Source organism: Heterodontus francisci, chromosome 3 (genome assembly GCF_036365525.1).
Source record: "Heterodontus francisci isolate sHetFra1 chromosome 3, sHetFra1.hap1, whole genome shotgun sequence".
In the NCBI taxonomy this organism is placed as follows: Eukaryota; Metazoa; Chordata; class Chondrichthyes; order Heterodontiformes; family Heterodontidae; genus Heterodontus; species Heterodontus francisci.
In genome coordinates, this window is record NC_090373.1 from 51,957,127 (window position 1) to 51,976,790 (window position 19,664).

General features: G+C 44.1%; 1 protein-coding gene across 2 annotated transcripts in view; it reads right to left on the reverse strand.

Moving 5' to 3' along the window:
- Window positions 1-19,664, reverse strand: part of LOC137352227 (myelin transcription factor 1-like protein) — a 400,319-nt gene that overhangs the window by 67,823 nt on the left and 312,832 nt on the right. The window lies entirely within an intron of this gene.

Below are 19,664 nucleotides of genomic sequence, written 5' to 3' on the forward strand. Positions count from 1 at the left end.
CGGTAGGGAGACCCGAATTATGGGAGCCTGTAGACAAATGCAATATGAAAGTAGCTCTTATGCACAGTCAGCAGAAAGTACACCTTGGTCTGCTGATGAGCAATTACAGAAACATACAAGATGATTAGTTTTTTGACTTCAATAACAATAAAAGGCACTGGGCAGGATTCTACGTAAAAGTCGGTGGCGAACCCGCTTCCGCGGCCCGGGGATCCGTCCTGCATTTCACGGGTCCCTGGGCTTTAATTGTTCCAAGGCAGGACTTCCACCCGCCTGCCAATCATCGGGGCAGCAGCTCTTAGTCCCAGCAGCGCCACCAGGAGTGGTGGCCAGTGCTGGTACTGCAGCCCAACCGAGGACACGAAGCCAGGAGCCCAGGTAAGTTAGGGTTGCCTCACCGGGCTAATCGGTCGCACCCCAGTGAGGCAAGAATGGTTGTTTGGGGGGAAGGGGGGCCGTCTTGGGTTCTTGGGGGTGGTTGGGGAAGCAGGGGGCGGCCCTCAATCTGGCACCCTGTGCCCGTTTATCTGCCCCCCCCCCCCCCAGTTTCATTGGGCGGACTTTCACGTCCACCGGACGCCCACGCCAGGGGAAAAATCCTCGTGGAGGTGGGCAAAGGCCCTGAAGTGGCCGTTAAGTGGCCACATAAAGTGGGGCAGAGTCGGAAGCGGGTTGAGAAGGCCTCCTGGAGCCGCCCGCTCAATTTTACGCCACCCCCTACACCATTTGGCTTACTGGGGTAAAATTCCAGCCATTGTATTTCCTTGGAATTTGTCCAGTCAATCCGAAAATACTCTGTATGAATTTCATGTATGCAAATACCATTTCCGTGCATAGTTTGTGTGACATCTTCTGCCAGGCTGAGGTAGGTGCAAAAATAACATTACTCAAAGTCATGTGTCCAAGCAAAATACCAAACACTCAAGTGAAGCCTCATACAGAAAACTATCTGTCATATAAAATAACAAGATATCTTTAGAAATCATAGTCCCAATATATTCCTACTTGTGACTCTTGTAAATACAATGGCAGCTTGGAAACCAAATGTCAAGAAATTGCTACAGGATTTTTGTTGTATTATTGGTAATTGTGGAAATCTCACTGAAACTCTGTGAGGCTGGGGGATAGAACTGCATCCCTATGTAAATGTAGGGATACATTTTCCCAGTAATCCTCCATTTGCTCTGCCAAATTCTGTACATTGTGACAGGTCCCTTAACTAAACACACGCCAATGTTGGACATCTGTACCACTCGGATCACATCTGGGTCTTCATCATTGGCAGGGTGGAAGCAGAGTGGGGGGGAGGGGTGCGGGCGGCAGGCCTAATACCTGATGGGTTGTATAGATGAATGCGTCCCGATTTTCCTTAGTGCCATCCTATGCTGCTGCTTCTCCTACTCTGTAATAATGGCACAGAGTTGTATGCCCATAGGGAAACACCTTACCTGCTGCTGTGATGCTTTGACTGTGGTGGGGTGGTGGGGGGGAGGGGAAATACAGACAATAGTCCTTTGAACTGACTCTGTGAGAGGCAGTCAGAGTGAAGTGTTGGCTTTTGTAGAGAAAAAAGGTAAAAAGCCACAGAAATCACTCCATATGTTTCCTAGACTCTTCAAGCTCAGAAATTCCACACATCCACCTTGATCACTTAAAACTGGCAGCTGCTGCACCTCATCAATCTCAGTCTCCCAGAGTGCAACAGCAGTGCAAACCCAGGAAACACACAGCTGCTTTGCTGGTGGTTTTTCCTCTGACCTCTGCAAATGTAGTCGGGACAAACAAGGTGAGTAGATTGTGGGAAGGCTCAAAAATTGCAAGGAAACCCACGGGAAACAGTTTAAAGATACACAAACAACAGAAACAAATACCTGATTAATTTCGTTGTTTCAAAAATTTCCTGTCGCTTTTATACACCGTGGGCTGGATTTTGTGTTGGAGCCAGGGCTCCTGGTTTTTGCCCTCCTCTGCCTTTTTGTGCTCCCCACCCGCCCCATCGGAGCGATCCTTTGGTCTTTTTAAATCAAAGCTTCAGGAGCCGGGATCCCTGTCCCTTTAAAGATCGGGATCTCATCTCCAAGAGCTGCCAGCCAATCAGAGGCAGGAGCGGTGACCACTGCCGGTACTGCAGAGACCTCGGACCCGGGCCCAGCACTGGAACCCCGGTCCCAAGGTGAGTGAGGCAGGGTCGCCGGGGCCATTCCAGAAGGCCCCGGTGAGGGGGAAGGTGGGAGGTGGTTGTGCAGTCCAGGGGGAGGGGATCCCGAGGGGTAAACTGGTTCCCGGTGGGGGTCTTCCATGGGCCACAGATTGCCCATGGAGGGATCCCCCCCACAAGCCCAAAGGGAGGGCACCTCCAGTTACAAGTCATCTTCCCCGCCTGGCAGAGGTAATGTTGCTGCTGGTAAGATCCCAGCGGCGGCGGGAAGAGGCCCTTAATTGGTCATTAATAGGCCACTTAAAGACCTCAAATAGCCTCTGGGTGGGAAGGTCATAGTTAAGAACATAGGAAGATAGGAACAGGAGTAGGCCATTCAGCCCCTTGAGCCTGTCCCGCCATGGCTGATCCGCAGCCTAACTCCACATACCTGCCTTTGGCCCATATCCCTTCATATCTTTGCTTAACAAAAATCTATCTATCTCAGAGTTAAAATTAACAACTGTTCGAGCTTCAACTGCTGTTTGTGGGAGAGAGTTCCAAACCTCTCCCACCCTTTGCGTGAAGAAGTGCTTCCTAACATCTCTCCTGAACGGTCTGGTCCTAATTTTTAGGCTATGCCCCCTAGTTTTAGAATCTCCAACCAGTGGAAATAGTTTATCTTCATCTAGCCTGTCTTTTCCTGTTAATATCTTGAAGACTTCAATCAGATCTAAATTCTAAATTCTAGCAAAAACAGGCCGAATTTGTGTAATCTTTCCTCGTAACTTAACCCCTGTAGTCCAGCTATCATTCTTGTAAACCTACGTTGCACTCCCTCCAAGGCCAAAATATCCTTCCGAAGGTGTGGTGCCCAGAACTGCTCACAGTACTCCAAGTGGGGTCTAACCAGGGTTTTGTACGGCTGCAGCATAACCTCTGTGTCTTTATACTCCAATCCTCTGGATATAAAGGCTAGCATTCCATTAGCCTTTTTCAGTATTTTCTGCACTTGCTCGTGGCATTTTAAAGATCTATGCATCTAAGTTGGGCTATCCAGCCCTGGGAAGAGCACTTGCCGATGGGGAGGTGATGGGCCCTCTGACCCAACCCCTCCCCCGCCCCCCCAGCCACGTTGCAATACTCCATGCCCCCCACCTCCAACCCCACCTCAGGGGGCCACATAAAATCCCGGCCCATGTATGCGCTGAAAATGGTGAGCGAATTCATCAGTCATTTCAATTGAATTTAGAGTCATAGAGTCATTTATGGAACAGAAGGAGACCATTTGGCCCATCAAGTTCATGCCGGCTATCCACGGATCGATGCATTCAGTCCCATTTCCCAGTTCAATCCCTGGAGCCTGCAAGTCTATTTCTCTCAGGTGAACATCCAATCTCCCCCTGAAGTCATTGATTGTCTCTGCTTCCACCACCCTTGTGGGCAGCGAGTTCCAGTTCATTACCACCCACTGCATAAAAAAGTGCTTTTTCATATTCTCCTTGCACCTTTTGCCCAAAACTTTCAATCTGTGTTCCCTAGTCCTTGTACCATTTGTTAATGGGAAAAGTTTTTCCTTGTCTAACTTATCTAAATTTATCATAATCTTGTACACTTATATTAAATCTCCCCTCAATCTCCTTTGTTCTAAGGAGAACAAATCCAGCTTTTCCAACTAACCTTGTAACTAAAATCCCCCAACCCTGGAATCCTTCCTGGTGACTGGAACTGCACGCAATACTCCAGTTGGGGCCGAACCAGAGCTCTATAAAGGTTAACCATAACTTTCCTGCTTTTATCAATGCCTCTATTTATGAAGTCCAAGATCCCATATGCTTTACTAACCACTCTCTCAATATGTCCTGCCACCTTCAAAGATCGATGCACATGCACCCCCAGGTCTCTCTGTTATGCACCACTCTTTAGAACTGTGCCATTAAGTGGATATTACCTCTCCTTATTCCTTCAGACAAAATGCATCATCTCACACTTGTCAGTATTAAATTCCATCTGCCACTTGTCTGTCCATTCTGCTAGCCAATATCCTGTTGCAGGTGGTTCATATCATCCTCACGGTTTGCCACACCTCCAAGTTTGGTGTCATCGGCAAATTTTGAGATTCTACTCTGTATTCTAATATCCAAGTCATTTATATATAGCAAAACAAGCAGTGGTCCCAGCACTGACCCTTGGGGAACACCACTGTCTACCATCCTCCAGTCTGAAAAGCAACCATTTACTGCGACTCACTGTTTTCTGTCATTAAGCCAATTTTATACCCAATTGAACACTGGCCCTCCTATTCCATAAGCCTCAATTTTGTTAACTTGCTTTTATGTGGTACCTAACCAAATGCTTTCTTAAAATCCATATAAACAAAATCCACCACATTCCCTTCATTAATCTTCTCTGTTACCTCATCAAAAAATTCCACTAGCTTAGTCATGCATGATCTGCCTTTTACAATTCCATGCTGGCTATCCTTAATTAACTTGAACCTCTCTAAGTGTCCATTGATATTTTCTCTGATTATTGTTTCTAAAACCTTACCCTCCACTGATGTTAAACTAACTGGCTTGTAGTTGCTCGGACTGTACTTACACCCTTTCTTGAATAAGGGTGTCACATTTGCCACTCTCCAATCCTCTGGCACCTCCCTCATATCAAGGGAAGATTGGAAGATTATGGAAAGCCCTTCCGCTATCTCCATCCCCACTTCCTTCAGCAACCTGGGATGCAAACCATCTGGACCAAGTGACTTATCTACCCTAATCATTGCCAGCCTTTTTAGTACCTCCCCCCTCTCAATTTTTATCCTTTCCATTGCCTCTACTCTTTTTGCTTCTACTGATATTTTGTCAACCTCCATTTCCTTAATGAATACTGTTACAAAGTATTCAATCAGTATTTTAGCCTTTTCCTGTGCCTCTAAACATATATCACCCTCTCTGTTCCTAATCAGCCCCACTCCACCTCTTAATAGCCGCTTATTATTTACATGCTGGTAGAAGATTTTTGGGTTCCCTTTTATGTTGACTGTCGGTCTGTGCCAGTCTTATTTTCCTCTTCAGCTCCCCTCTCACCTTCGGAACATAGGAGCAGGAGTAGGCCATTCAGTCCATCAAGCCTGCCCCACCATTCAATATGATCATGGCTGATCATCCACTTCAATGCCTTTTTCCCACACTATCCTCATATCCATTTATGTCATTTGTATTTAGAAATCTGTCAATCTCTGCTTTAAACATGCTCAATGACTGAGCTTCCACAGCCCTCTGGGGTAGAGAATTCCAAAGATTCACAATTCCCTGAGTAAAGAAATTTCTCCTCATCTCTGTTTGATATAGCTTCCCCCTTATTTTGAAATTCTGTCCCCTGATTCTAGACTCCCCAAGCAGGAGAAGCATCTTACCTCCATCTACCCTGTCTATCCCTTTAAATATTTTGTAGGTTTCTATGAGATCATCTCTCATTCTTCGAAACTCTAGTGAATACAGGCCCAGTTTCCCCAATCTCTCTTCATAGGACAGTCCCGCCATCCCGTGAACAAGTCTGGTGAACCTTCGTTGCACTGCCTCTATGGCAATAATATCCTTCCTAAGGTAAGGGGACCAAAACTGCACACAATACTCCAGGTGTGGTCTAACCAAGATTCTATACAATTGAAGCAGGACTTCACAACTCTTCTACTCAAATCCTCTTGTGATAAAGGTTAACATACCATTAGCCTTCCAAATTGCTTGCTGTACCTGCATGTTAGCTTTCAGTGATTCCTTGCCAAGGATAACCAGGTCAAGATATACAACTTGTTGTATATGGCCTGGTTCTCACTTGATGATTTCACTTGAAATGCATCATACATCCTCTTTTATTGTTTCATCATCATCTCTATTTCCCTCATCAACCAAGGAGCCCTGTTCTTGGTTCCTCTACCTTTTGTCTTTGTTGGAATGTTCCTATCCTGTACCTGAAGCATCTCTTCCTTAAAGATAACCCATTGTTTCGATAAAGCTCTTCCTGTCAGTCGTTGCTTCCATTGTACCTTTGCTAGATCCCTTCTCATCACATTGCAATTAGCCCTCTTCCAATCCAGACATTCCACATTTTTTTGTTCTTGCTTTTCTGTATTACTAGTCTAAACCTTATGATGCAATGATCACTGTTACCCAAGTGCTCCCCCACAGACACTTGGTCCACCTCATTTCCCAGCACTGGATCCAGCAATGCCTCTTTTCTAGTTGAGTTGAGAACGTACTGATCAAGGAAGTTCTCCTGAACATATTTTAGAAATTCCTGCCCCTCCTTACCGTTTACTCTAAAATTATCCCAATCCATATTTGGGTCCCCTAATTAAAGTCCCCTAATATCACTACTCTATAGTTCTTGCACATCTCTGATTTCCCTGCAGATTTACTCCTCTATCTCTCTCACTATTTGGAGGCCTGTAGAATATCCCTAGGAGCGTGATCATACCTTCTTACTCCTCAACTCTAACCAAATGGATTCTGTCCTTGCTCCTTCAAGACATCCTTCCTTTCCAGCACTGTAATGTCTTCCCGAATCAGGGCTGCCACCTCACCTCCCTTTTATCCTTCTCTATTTATTGTGAACACTTTATATCCTTGTATATTAAACACCCAGTCCTCACAATTTTTAAGCCATGTTTCCGTTATTGCCACTACATCATCCTGCCAGAGTGCTATTTGTGCTTGTAGCTCACCAACTTTATTCACCACATTTGGTGCATTTAGACAAATGAATTGTAATCCTGTCTTTGCATTCCTCGTAGTCCTTCTCAGTCCACTCCCATCTAATATGGAACTACTTCCTCATCTTGTACTGTCTAACACTCTCACTCTGACTCCACCTAATACTTTATTATTTCCTACTCCAGTGTTATCTGTCTCCGCCAATTCTCTGTGCACCTCTCGTATTATCTCCTGATTCCCACACCCCTGCCAAGTTAGTTTAAACCCTCGCCAATAGCACTAGCAAATCACCATGCAATGAAATTTGTCGCAGCTCTATTCAGGTGCAACCCGTCCAGCCTGTAGAAGTCCCACCTTCTACAGAACTGGTCCCAGTGCTCCAGGAATCTAAAGCCCTCCCCTCCTGCACCATCTTTCCAGCCACACATTCATCTGAATTATCCTCCTATTTCTATACTCACTTGCACGTGATACTGGTAATAATCCGGAGATTACTACGTTTGAGGTCCTGCTTGCTAATTTCTTACCTAGCTCACTAAACTCTTCCTGTAGGACCACATCCGTCTTTCTACCTATGTCATGGTACCAATGTGGACTGCGACTGTTGGATGTTCACCCTCCCCCCACAGGGTGCCCTGCAGTCATTCAGTGACGTCCTTGATCCTGGCACCAGGGAGGCAACACAGCATCCTGGATTCACATCTGTGGCCACAGAAATGCCTGTCTGTTGCCCTGACTATTAAATCTCCAATCACAATGTCCCAGATAGCACAGGATGTGCACTCCAGAGGTTGCAGCAGCCCTGCCATTCCTCTATCTATTAGATAATAAACCTTGGTACTGCAACTGAATCTTTCTAATAATAAATCCTGCTACCACTAATACAAATAACCCTACAAATCGTCATAAACCATACCTAGTAAAAATAACCTTACTACAGCTAATAATGAACTTTACCAATACTAATCTACCTCACCACTATTAATGCACCCTACCAATGCTAAAACGTTACTAATAGATCATAAGATCATTAGAAGTAGGAGCAGGAGTAGGCCGTCCGGCCCCTCGAGCCTGCTCTGCCATTCAATAAGATCATGGCTGATCTTTTCGTGGACTCAGATCCACTTACCCGTGTTCTCACCGTATCCCTTAATTCCTTTATTATTCAAAAAGATATCTACCTTAGCTTTAAAAACGTTTACTGAAGAAGCGTCAGCTACTTCACTGGGCAAGGAATTCCATAGATTAACAACCCTCTGGGTGAAGAAGTTCCTTCTTAATTCAGTCCTAAATCTGCTCCCTCTAATCTTGAGGCTATGCCCTCTTGTCCTAGCTTCACCTGCCAGTGGAAACATACTCTCCACTTGTATCTTATCTATTCCCTTCATGATTTTATATGTTTCTATAAGATCCCCCCTCATTCTTCTGAATTCCAATGAATATAATCCCAATCTACTCAGTCTCTCCTCATAAGCCAACCCCCTCAACTCCGGAATCAACCTAGTGAACCTCCTCTGCACCCTCTCCAGTGCCAGTACATCCTTTCTCAAGTAAGGAGACCAAAACTGCACACAGTACTCCAGGTGCGGCCTCACCACTACCTTATACAGCTGCAACATAACCTCTCTGCTTTTAAACTCAATCCCTTTAGCAATGAAGTACTAATAGTACTAATAATCTCACCAATAGTAATAAACCTCACCAAAAGTAATAGTAATAAATAGGAAATACTCACCAGCCAATCTAATAATCTTCACTACTTTTAGTTAACCTTACTACTACTAATAAAACCTTACAATTACTAAAATTACTCGTGTTTTGAAAGATAAATGAGAAAACTACTCACCAACCAATCAACGACGTGTTTTCCTGTGACGTCACACTTTGATTTTTCTCAGCATGTGGCTAGCCCACTGGAGCTGCAGACTCTTAAACTCCCCTCTGTTCTCTCTCTCTCTCTGCCACCACTGTGTTAAACCCCCCTCCCCCCGTTCTTTCTCGCTGCCACCGCTCTGTTAAACTCCCCTCTGTTCTCTCTCTCTCTCTGCCACCACTCTGTTAAACCCCCCTCCCCCCGTTCTTTCTCTCTGCCACCGCTCTGTTAAACTCCCCTCTGTTCTCTCTCTCTCTCTCTGCCACCACTCTGTTAAACCCCCCTCCCCCCGTTCTTTCTCTCTCTGCCACCGCTCTGTTAAACTCCCCTCTGTTCTCTCTCTCTCTCTCTGCCACCACTCTGTTAAACCCCCTCCCCCTGTTCTTTCTCTCTCTGCCACCTCTCTGTTAAACTCCCCTCTGTTCTCTCTCTCTCTGCCACCACTCTGTTAAACCCCCCTCCCCCCATTCTTTCTCTCTCTGCCACCGCTCTGTTAAACTCCCCTCTGTTCTCTCTCTCTCTCTGCCACCACTCTGTTAAACTCCCCTCTGTTCTTTCTCTCTTTCTCTGTGCCGCTGCTCTGTTAAACTTCCCGCTGTTCTCTCTCTGTGTGCTGCCGCTCTGTTAAACTCCTCATTTACGTATACAAATTATTTTGCATTAATAACAGGATGTGCCTGGAGATAACTTACATGGGCAAATGTATCAGGAGCTTGATTTTGGTTTTGCTGGACCTTTGTCCATGCTTTTGTTAGGTCAAGGCTTGACTGCTCTGCTGGCAGGCCTTCCATCTTCCACAGTGGTAAACTTGAGTTACTCTGCTGCCTGTATCCTAACTCAGACCAAGACCCTTTTACCCATCAGCCCTGTGTTCATTGATCTACATTGGCTGCAGCAGATTTTAAATTCTCATCCTCATGTTCAAACCCTCCATGGCCTTGTCCCTTGCTATCTCTCTAACCTTCTCCAGCCCTAAAACCTTCTTAAAACACTGCATTCCTCCAACTCTGACCTGGTGCTCATCCCTCACTTCCTTTGCCCCAACAACAGGGCTGTGCCTTCAGCTGTCCAGGCCCCAAGCTCTGGAATTCCCTCTTCTTCTTTAAGACACTTAAAACCAAGCTTTCTGACCAAGCTTTTAGTTACCCGTCCTAATATCTCCTTTTTTGGCTCAAAGTCAACCTTTGTTTGATCATGCTCCTGTGATGTGCCTTGGGATATTTTTTACTATGTTAAAAGGTGCTATGTAAATATGAGTTGTTGTTGGTTTAGGCTTCGGCTGAGTGGTGAACCTGGCTCAGATCAATCATTATCCAGAATGAAGTAGCATGAAGTTTAGCAACACTTGTTACCGTGCAGGCAGCACTGACACCGAGATTAGGATTAAACTTGCTTCACTGTGGCAGAGTGACATTAGCAGTGACTTCTGGGAATATTAGGGGATGTGCACTAGAGTGCAAGGTGACTTAAAAGCAGGAAGTCAGCTGATCGGATAGGAAGTGGAATTGCATTGCAAGGAAGATGATGTAGTGTCGGAGCCAATTCTAAAAGATAAACGTGTTTTTTTTTGTGTTTCCTATGTTCTAAATGTTATTTTTAGGGGTATACCCTGGGGTGTGTGATTATCTGCCATGGTAGCTGTATTTGGAGGAATATACTGGGGTTAAAATGAAATTGGAAAGGATGTTTTAGCATAATATGAATGATAAATAATTGAAAGGAGAAAATGACAGACTGAACCAATGAGGAAGAAAAATATTTAGACAGCTTGACATTCATAAAGCAGACAATAGATTTAATCTACAGGACAGATACAAAAAAAAGTAACAATAGAATTAAAAGTACACTTGAAGTAATATAACATAGAAGAAAATAATGAGGAAAACAGTGACTAAAAGTGTATGAAATTATTATTTCAGCAAGAAAGCCACTCCTGACATTTGCATAGCTTTCTTACTGTAATATTACTGTATTAATGTTTGACTTAATGTCAGTGTATGAAGTGAAAACAAATACTGGCTGGCCCATGGAGTCACACATTCCTAGGATCAGCCTCTGAGCTAAAATTAGTCAGTATTTATAGACTAAATTATAATAGTTTCAGACAGATTATTAAATTACGGTTGATCATCTATATTTCAAATGCATTGATAGCATTTACTTCCCCATGGAAGCTGTAGACATTTTGTAAATTTCTACATGTATTTCGTGAGATTGGTTTACATTGTGTTTACAGCACAGAAACAGACCATTCAGCCCAACTGTTATATTTGGCGTTTATGCTACACATGAGCTTCCGCTCATTCATCTTCGTCTAACTCTATCAGCACATCCTTCATTTATTATTTATTACTTAAGCACTAAAGGACAACCTCTTTCCTGGCATCACATGCTGTACTTCATGCACAAATACAGGTAGGCAGATGGAAGGACAAAATGAGACAATAGTTGTCCTCTCCTTTGCACCTTTTTTCACTCAGTATCCAATTTGTAACTAGAAATTTGCATTTGGTTATTTTACATATTCTGCATGAAATTTAAACTTATATCTCTTTAGTGTAATAAAATATCTTGTAACAGTCTTCAGTTGTGGCAGTGTTTAAAACATGCACGGTGAACTCAGGCTACTTAAACATTGACCCCTGCAACACTTATAATTGTGTCACATTTGAAAATATAGCATACGGATTGACTGGGCTTTGAAACTTGTTTGAGAGCAGTTCAACTTCATGGATTATAAAATGCTCCAATATATGAAGGGCAATTAATTAAGCCTCTTTAGTGTGTCATCGCTAGCAACTGTCAGCAGTTAAACCAGATGATTTAGGTAATAGAGAAGACCCAAGTTATACATTTTTCAGTGCACCTATTATTCTAATGCAGCTCAGCTCTATTTTTGCAGGTCCCATTCAGCCTGGCACATATTAATACATCCACTGACCTGGTCATTGATAGAGCTCACAGACTATTAACATACAGAATGTTCACACATCTGCCTAAGTAAAAGTGACAGAACACCCAACACACTATGTAAAACTAATTGGATAGCTCTTCCATCATGGGTCGAATGTCCCCCTTCTGTGCTGTAAGATTCAATGGCGGGTGTGGGGTTGAAAATACTGGCACCAGCTGGTGTGCTGGTTTCCTGGCACTGTTTCCAGTGCCGGACAGTGCAGAGGGAGGGCCCTGTGATCCTGCCTGATCCATAACAAAGAAAGAATCAAGGGGCTGCCCTGCCCTGGGTTCCAGGCATCTGGCATTCCTAAGGCATTGTGGAATTCAGTTCTTCCATGTTCTCCCAGTCTGCAGTAGCAGCATTCAAATGGCAGTCTCACAGTAATGGCTGCCATAGTGGGTTCTAAATCAGGCCCGCAGTTGCGTAGTACCTCTTCCGTTCCCACCCTTGTGGCTGCAAATTGGCTGCCAAACATGGCTCCATGGCAATTAATTGCGCGCCCCCGTGAAACTTGGGGCCGATGACAGTTTCTTCCCAGGGGCGGGTTCAAGACCCGGAAATTGTCCCGACTTCCATTTCCCGCCCTTGCATCAGAAATCCAGCCCTATGAGCCCATTAGTTTAATGCTATACACCTGTTTGCTCTCTTTTTCAACGAACTATCTTATTCCCTTTTAAAATAGTTTAAGCTTCCATAACGATACATGGCAGAAAATTCCACATTGGAGATAGTGACAAAGAGGGCACAAATTCAAGAGAATCACAGAAAGCATTGAAGGTGAGTTTGGAAACAAAATATTTTTTAGGCAAACCGTATTTCATCTAATGTCTATCATCAAGGGCAGTAAGACTTAGCACTTCCTAATGACTAACTGAAAAAATTCTGTTGCATGAGATAAGCAATAAAATTGTTATGGTTTATATGGTTAGGGACTAAGGTCATAGAGGTTGCATATCAGGACATACCATTTACCAATGACTAAGAATTTCCTTGGAACTGCTCCTGTGTCTGAAATCTCATTTTTTCCGCACCTCTCCCAATGTTACCCTGATGGAGAAACTCCAGGATATAGATCAACTGGGAAAGTGGGCAAGGGAGTGGGAAATAGAATTTAACGCAGACAAGTGTGAAGTGATGCATTTTGGGAAGTTAAACCAGGGCAGGACATATACAGTGAATGGCAGGGCCCTGGGGAGTGTTGTTGAGCAGAGAGACCTTGGGGTGCAAGTACATAGTTTCCTGCAAAGTGGCAACACAGGTAAACAAGGTGGTGAAGAAGGCCTATGGCATGCTTGCCTTCCTCGGCCGAGGTATTGAGTACAAGAGTTGGGACGTCATGTTACAGTTGGACAGAACGTTGGTTAGGCCGCATTTGGAGTACTGGGTGCAGTTCTGGTCGCCGCACTACAGGAAAGATGTGATTAAGCTAGAGAGGGTGCAGAAAAGATTCACAATGATGTTGCCTGGTTTGGAGGGCTTGAGTTATAAAGAGAGATTGGACAGGCTGGGTCTGTTTTCCCTGGAGTGAAGGAGGCTGAGAGGGGACATGACAGAGGTATATAAAATTATGAGAGGCATAGATAGGGTAGATAGCCAGAGTCTGTTTCCCAGGGTAGGGAAGGGTAGGTAGACTAAAACTAGAGGGCATAGATTTAAGGTGAGAGGGAGGAGGTTTAAAGGGGATCAAAGGGGTAAATTTTTCACACAAAGAATAGTGGGTATCTGGAATGAGCTGTCTGAGGAGGTGGTGGAGGCAGGAACAGTACTGACATTTAAGAGGCATCTGGACAAGGACTTGAACGAGCAAGGCATAGAGGAATATGGAATTAATGCAGGCAGGTGGGATTAGTATAGATAGGCATTATGGTCGGCATGGACGCAGTGGGCCGAAGGGCCTGTTTCTATGCTATACGACTCTATGACTCTAAATTCCCAGTGAATATGTGTGGAATATTTCAGTTGTGATTGTTCACAGCAGTAAAGTGAACAGTGGGAAAGTTCCCAAATGGAACAATACACATGGTAGGATGGTTAGACCAGAGATTTTCTTTGGAAGAGATGTCCTGTTCTCCATTTTAATTATTAGTTTTATTTAATACTTTTTTTGGTTGAGCTGCATGTTGTACCTATTCTTATCAGCTAACATACAGAGCTATATACAGAGCTATAAATATCAACTGGATTTTACAGTGGGTTGGCATACTACCCTCTCACCTCCAGGACTGGAGGTTGAATTCAGACAAAACTGATGGGCATAAAGTCACTTCTCTTTCCTAGTCGTTAGGGTCCAAAGTGAAATGAGTCAATTCAGTTCCTAATAGGTTCAGACCCACAGAATGAAAAGGGCACTCAACTGTCAATCTTACTCAAAGAGGCCATAGGGTTAATTTGTTGTTATGAGAATGTTCCTGTGCTGAAAATAATGGCTGCTGTAAAACTGTGGTCTCAGCATTTTGTGTATGTGGGAGAATTTATTGGAGACCGCGTTTATGCAAATTTGTGATAGCTATAATTAAGTTAATGTCCCTCAAACTAATTGAACTAGACAATGAAATGGAAGCATGTACTTACCTCACTGCATTCTTCGAGAGTCCAATATCACTAACATAGAGCATCACAGATTAGTCAGAAACTTAATCAAACACCTCAGTTGCAAAGAGCAAAAGAGTAGTATATACATCACCAAGCACTTACCATTCTTTCTTGTGCTCAAAATGCTAGAAGCATTTTAATAAAGAGCCAGGCACGAGAGAATGCCCCAAAATGGGAGGACATGGTCTTCATGTGGACGTCTTAGGAGGAGATTCTGGGCTGGATTTTGTTGAGCTCATGGCGTCGGGCTCTCTGGCAGTGGGGGGGAGTGCGGGGGGGTGGTGAAAGATCAGAGTGGCAGCAGCCCACCACAGAGCGTGATGCTGGGAATACTGGGCCCAATCTTCCCGATGGCGGGGAAGCTTCATGGTAGCACATCCACCGCTCCGCAGCGGGACTCAGATTTCAATATTAAAATCAGCTATTTAAATACATTTAAATGGAAGCCAGAGCGATCTTACTGGCAGTTCTGAATCTTCCAAGCGACATGCGGCACTCCCTGGCCTTCACTTTCCTGTCCCGGGAAAGCTGGTGCCACCAAGGTGGGGAAAGGGTCAACTCTGCATTATCAGTGTAGTGGGGGGGGGGGGGTGGTGGAGGGGAGGGTTGTACTCTACACTTACGTCAGTTGGGGGGTTAAAAGGGGTCAAATCTGCACTTAGTGCATTTGGGATGGAAAAGGGGTAATCAGGGCTTTTCTGGTGCCGTTGGGGGGAGGTGGATCAAACTTTATTTTTTGTTGCAGTTGCGGGGGGACGGGGTCAACCTTGATCTGTCAATGCAGGTTTGGCAGCCCTTTAAAACTGGCACCAACGCAGAAACAGGCGGCGCCATTGATGCCGACACCAAGGCTGCCCACACCACATGATTAGGGAGGGTGGCTTCCCTGCATATTATAATGAGCCGCTGCGCACTAGATCACGGTGGCATGGTGGCCTGCGGCCCATTTTTTCACCGGCTGCTGCTCCTGGCAGCAGGAAAATAAAATCTATCCCTCTGTTTGTATTTGGATCTCTCCCTCAATTCATCCATCCTTTTTTTCCTCTGCTTGCTTCTCACACCAGACATAAACTTTTTTGAGATAAAAATAGATGAAATAACATGGCCCAGAAATAAAACCACCAAGCAAGACCTGTATTGGGCAACTTCTAGGACATTACATTCTACAAGCTTTGAATAAGCAGTTTTCTCCACCACAAAAGTTATACTCTATCACTTACTCTGAATAAAGCTTAACTTGATAATGTTGAATCCTACAGAATGAGATATATACTGCTTTCTCCATGTCTTATTGAATCTATTTTTATCCAAAACCAGATTACTCCATTCTCAGGGCCCTTGAAGGCTCATTGCCTTCCTCACAGGAGACCACATGTCTTAGCATACATGAGAAACTATTCTACACAAATGGTTGTTGGAGCATGGAATGTTTCGCCACAGGGAGTGGGTGAGGCAGACAACACTGCATCTTTTTTAAAAGTGAAAATTGGATAAATATTTGAAACTTGGAAGATACATAGTTATAGGGAGATTGTGGTTCACTGGGATTAGTTTTGAATTTCTCTATAAAAGAGATGATATACATAATGATAATGGTCTCCTTCGATGCTGTAAACTTTCTCTCATTCCATGATAGATAGCAGTTTTTTACTTCTGGGCAGAGAACAAAATCTACTTAGTGGATGCCTCCTTTCCACTGTTCTGGGAAAATGGGAAGACTGTCTCTTATGCTTTTTAAAAAAAAACACCTACAGTGACAGAAAATGGAACTGAAATTATTATGGGAGTTGAAATTGTTCCTTTTTCCAGCAATGCGGAATGGGTTCGTAGTGAATTGCCAGATGATTTTTCACCGCACCAGTTTTCTACTGACTAGGAAAATATTGCCAAGGTTTTTAATTTCAAACCAAGTAACAGTGAGAGTGAGACTAGGAAACGAGTCTCCAAAAAGAGTCTGAACTATCGTCTGTGAGCTTCAGTGGAAAGAAGATCCGGCATGGTGAAAAGTCGGCTGCTGGGTCGCTACTGCTGGTGTAGACCAGTTTCACCCCAATATCTAAACCTTTAAAATTGCAGGCTATCGTCACCAAACATCTATCGAGAAAGTCAAAAGGTGTCTCACAATGTGCTTGCCCTTTGTTATGAGTCCAAGTACAAGTCTTGATGCTCTAAAACAACAACCGCAAAGCCAACCTGTTGCATTGTCATGAGACAATTCTCTTCTGTTGGAATTAGGCAAATGGTCTATGGATGTTGCTTTATTGTTGGCAAAGAATGTGACTTATGCAAGAAACAAAAATCAAATATAATTTTACAGGTAATTTAAAACTGTCTATATTAGATTAGAGATACAGCACTGAAACAGGCCCTTCGGCCCACCGAGTCTGTGCCGAACATCAACCACCCATTTTATACTAATCCTACACTAATCCCATATTCCTACCAAACATCCCCACCTGTCCCTATATTTCCCTACCACCTACCTATACTAGTGACAATTTATAATGGCCAATTTACCTATCAACCTGCAAGTCTTTTGGCTTGTGGGAGGAAACTGGAGCACCCGGAGAAAACCCACACAGACACAGGGAGAACTTGCAAACTCCACACAGGCAGTACCCGGAATCGAACCCGGGTCCCTGGAGCTGTGAGGCTGCGGTGCTAACCACTGCGCCACTGTGCCGCCCCTGTATATATCTGTAACAAACTAGAATCAGAAGACACAATAATTTCAGAGAGTACAATAAATACTTAAAATCACTCAATAACTCAAAAGCACAAACAATGTCGCCAGGGTAGAATTTTTACCCATTCATCTCATGTTTCTGGGTGTGTCTGGGCAGGTTCCTGACTACTCTGAAATTCCATCAACTATGCTCCCTGTTAGACCCAACAGAACTCTCACCAGTGCTGGTAAATATCCTAAAAATAAGCAAGAGAAAGGTATTCGAGGATCAATTGCCTTTAAAATCATGGCAAATCAGCTCCACTTTAGGAGCTGAAGAAAAAATTTGGAACATTTATCCTCAGTCTTTCCTGGGCCTCTGGATGCCCCATGACAGCTGTTGAATGCCATTCAGACTTCTGTTTGCAGAATGGAGTGGCACATCTAAAGTGCAGGCCTCTATGCATAATTATGTTAATGGCCTTGTCCTTCTGCATCCAAGTACATGGGCGACGAAGAGTCCCACCTTGTCAAATTGCTGCTAGAGGAGTGAGACTCTCTGCATTTCAGTCAAGTGGGAATTATTTTATCATTGAGACTGCATAAAAAAAAATTGGTTTCCATTTACAAAATGTCCTAACTGACGGCCAGTTTCTATTTATTTTATACATTTTGAAATTAAAAGTAGACAGAGAAGCATCCATTGATTAACATTAAACAGTTCTCTTGATGAGTCCCATTGCTTGTTTAGTACTGAACAATCCATGGAACACCCAGGTAAGTAATCTGATCCATGGAACTTCATGAGGTTCCATTTAGAGTCATACAGTCATACAGCACAGAAACAGGCCCTTCAGCCCATCAGTTCTGTGCCGGTCATCAAGCACCTAACTATTCTAATACCATTTTCCAGCGCCTGGCCCGTAGCCTTGTATGCTATGGCGTTTCAAGTGTTCATCTAAATACTTCTTAAATGTTGTGGGGGTTCCTGCCTCTACCACCCCTTCAGGCAGTGCGTTCCAGATTCCAACCACCCTCTGGGTGAAAATTATTTTCCTCAAATCCCCTATAAACCTCCTGCCGCTTACCTTAAATCTATGCCCCCTGGTTATTGACCGCTCCGCTAAGGGAAAAAGTTTCTTCCTATTTAATCTATCAATGCCCCTCATAATTTTGTATACCTCAATCATGTTCCCCGTCAGCCTTCTCTGCTCTAAGGAAAACAACTCTAGCTATTTCAGTCTCTCTCTTCATAGCTGAAACACACCAGCTTAGGCAACATCCTGGTGAATCTCCTCTGCACCCGCTCCAGGGCAATCACATCCTTCCTATAGAGTGGTGCCCAGAACTGTACACAGTACTCCAGTTGTGGCCTAACTCACATTTTATACAGCTCCATCATAACCTCCCTGCTCTTATATTCTATGCCTTGGCTAATAAAGGCAAGTATCCCTTCCTAACCACCTTATCTACCTGTGCTGCTGCCGTCAGAGATCTATGGACAAGTACACCAAGGTTTCTCTGACCTTCTGTACTTCCTAAGGTCCTACCATCCATTGTATATTCCCATGACTTGTTCGTCCTCCCAAAATACATCACCTCACACTTCTCAGGATTAAATTCCATTTGCCACTGCTCCGCCCATCTCACCAGCCCATCTATATCGTCCTGTAACCTAAGGCTTTCTCCTCACTATTTATGACACCACCAAATTTCGTGTCATCTGTGAACTTACTGATCATACCTCCTATATTCATGTCTAAATCACTAAAGAACACTACAAACAGCAAGGGTCCCAGCACCGGTCCCTGCAGTACGCCACTGGTCACAGGCTTCCAATCGCAAAAACCACCCTCGACCATCACCCATTGCCTCCTGCCACTAAGCCAATTTTGGATCCAATTTGCCAAATTGTCCTGATCCCATGGCCTCTTACCTTCTTAACCAACCTTCCATGCGGGACCTTATCAAAAGCCTTACTGAAGTCCATGTAGACTACATCAACTGCTTTACCCTCATCTACACAGCTAGCCACCTCCTCGAAAAATTCAATCAAGTTAGTTTGACATGATCTCCCCCTGACAAAGCCATGCTGGCTATCCCTGATTAATCCCTGCCTCTCCAAGTGGAGATTAATCCCGTCCCTCAGAATTTTTTCCAATAGTTTCCCTATCACTGATGTTAGACTGACCGGCCTGTAATTACCTGGTTTATCTTTGCTAGCCATCTTGAATAATAGTACCACATTCGCTGTCCTCCAGTCCTCTGGTACCTCTCCTGCGGCCAGAGAGGATTTGAAAATTTGCGTCAGAGCCCCTGCTATCTCCTCCCTTGTCTCACATAACAGCCTGGGATACATCTCATCTGGGCTTGGGGATTTATCCACTTTTAAGCCCGCTAAAACAGCTAATACTTCCTCCCTTTCAATGCTAATATGTTCAAGTATATCACAATCCCCCTCCCTGATCTCTACACTTACATCATCCTTCTCCATCGTGAACACCGATGAAAAGTAATCATTTAAAACATCACCTGTATCCTCCGGCTCCACACACATTGCCACTTTGGTCCCTAATGGGCCCTACTCTTTCCCCACTTATCCTCTTGCCCTTAATATACTTATAAAATGCCTTAGGATTTTCCTTTATCTTGCCTGCCAGTGTTTATTCATGTCTCCTTGTCGCTCTCCTAATTACTTTCTTAAGTACCCCCTTACACTTTCTGTACTCCTC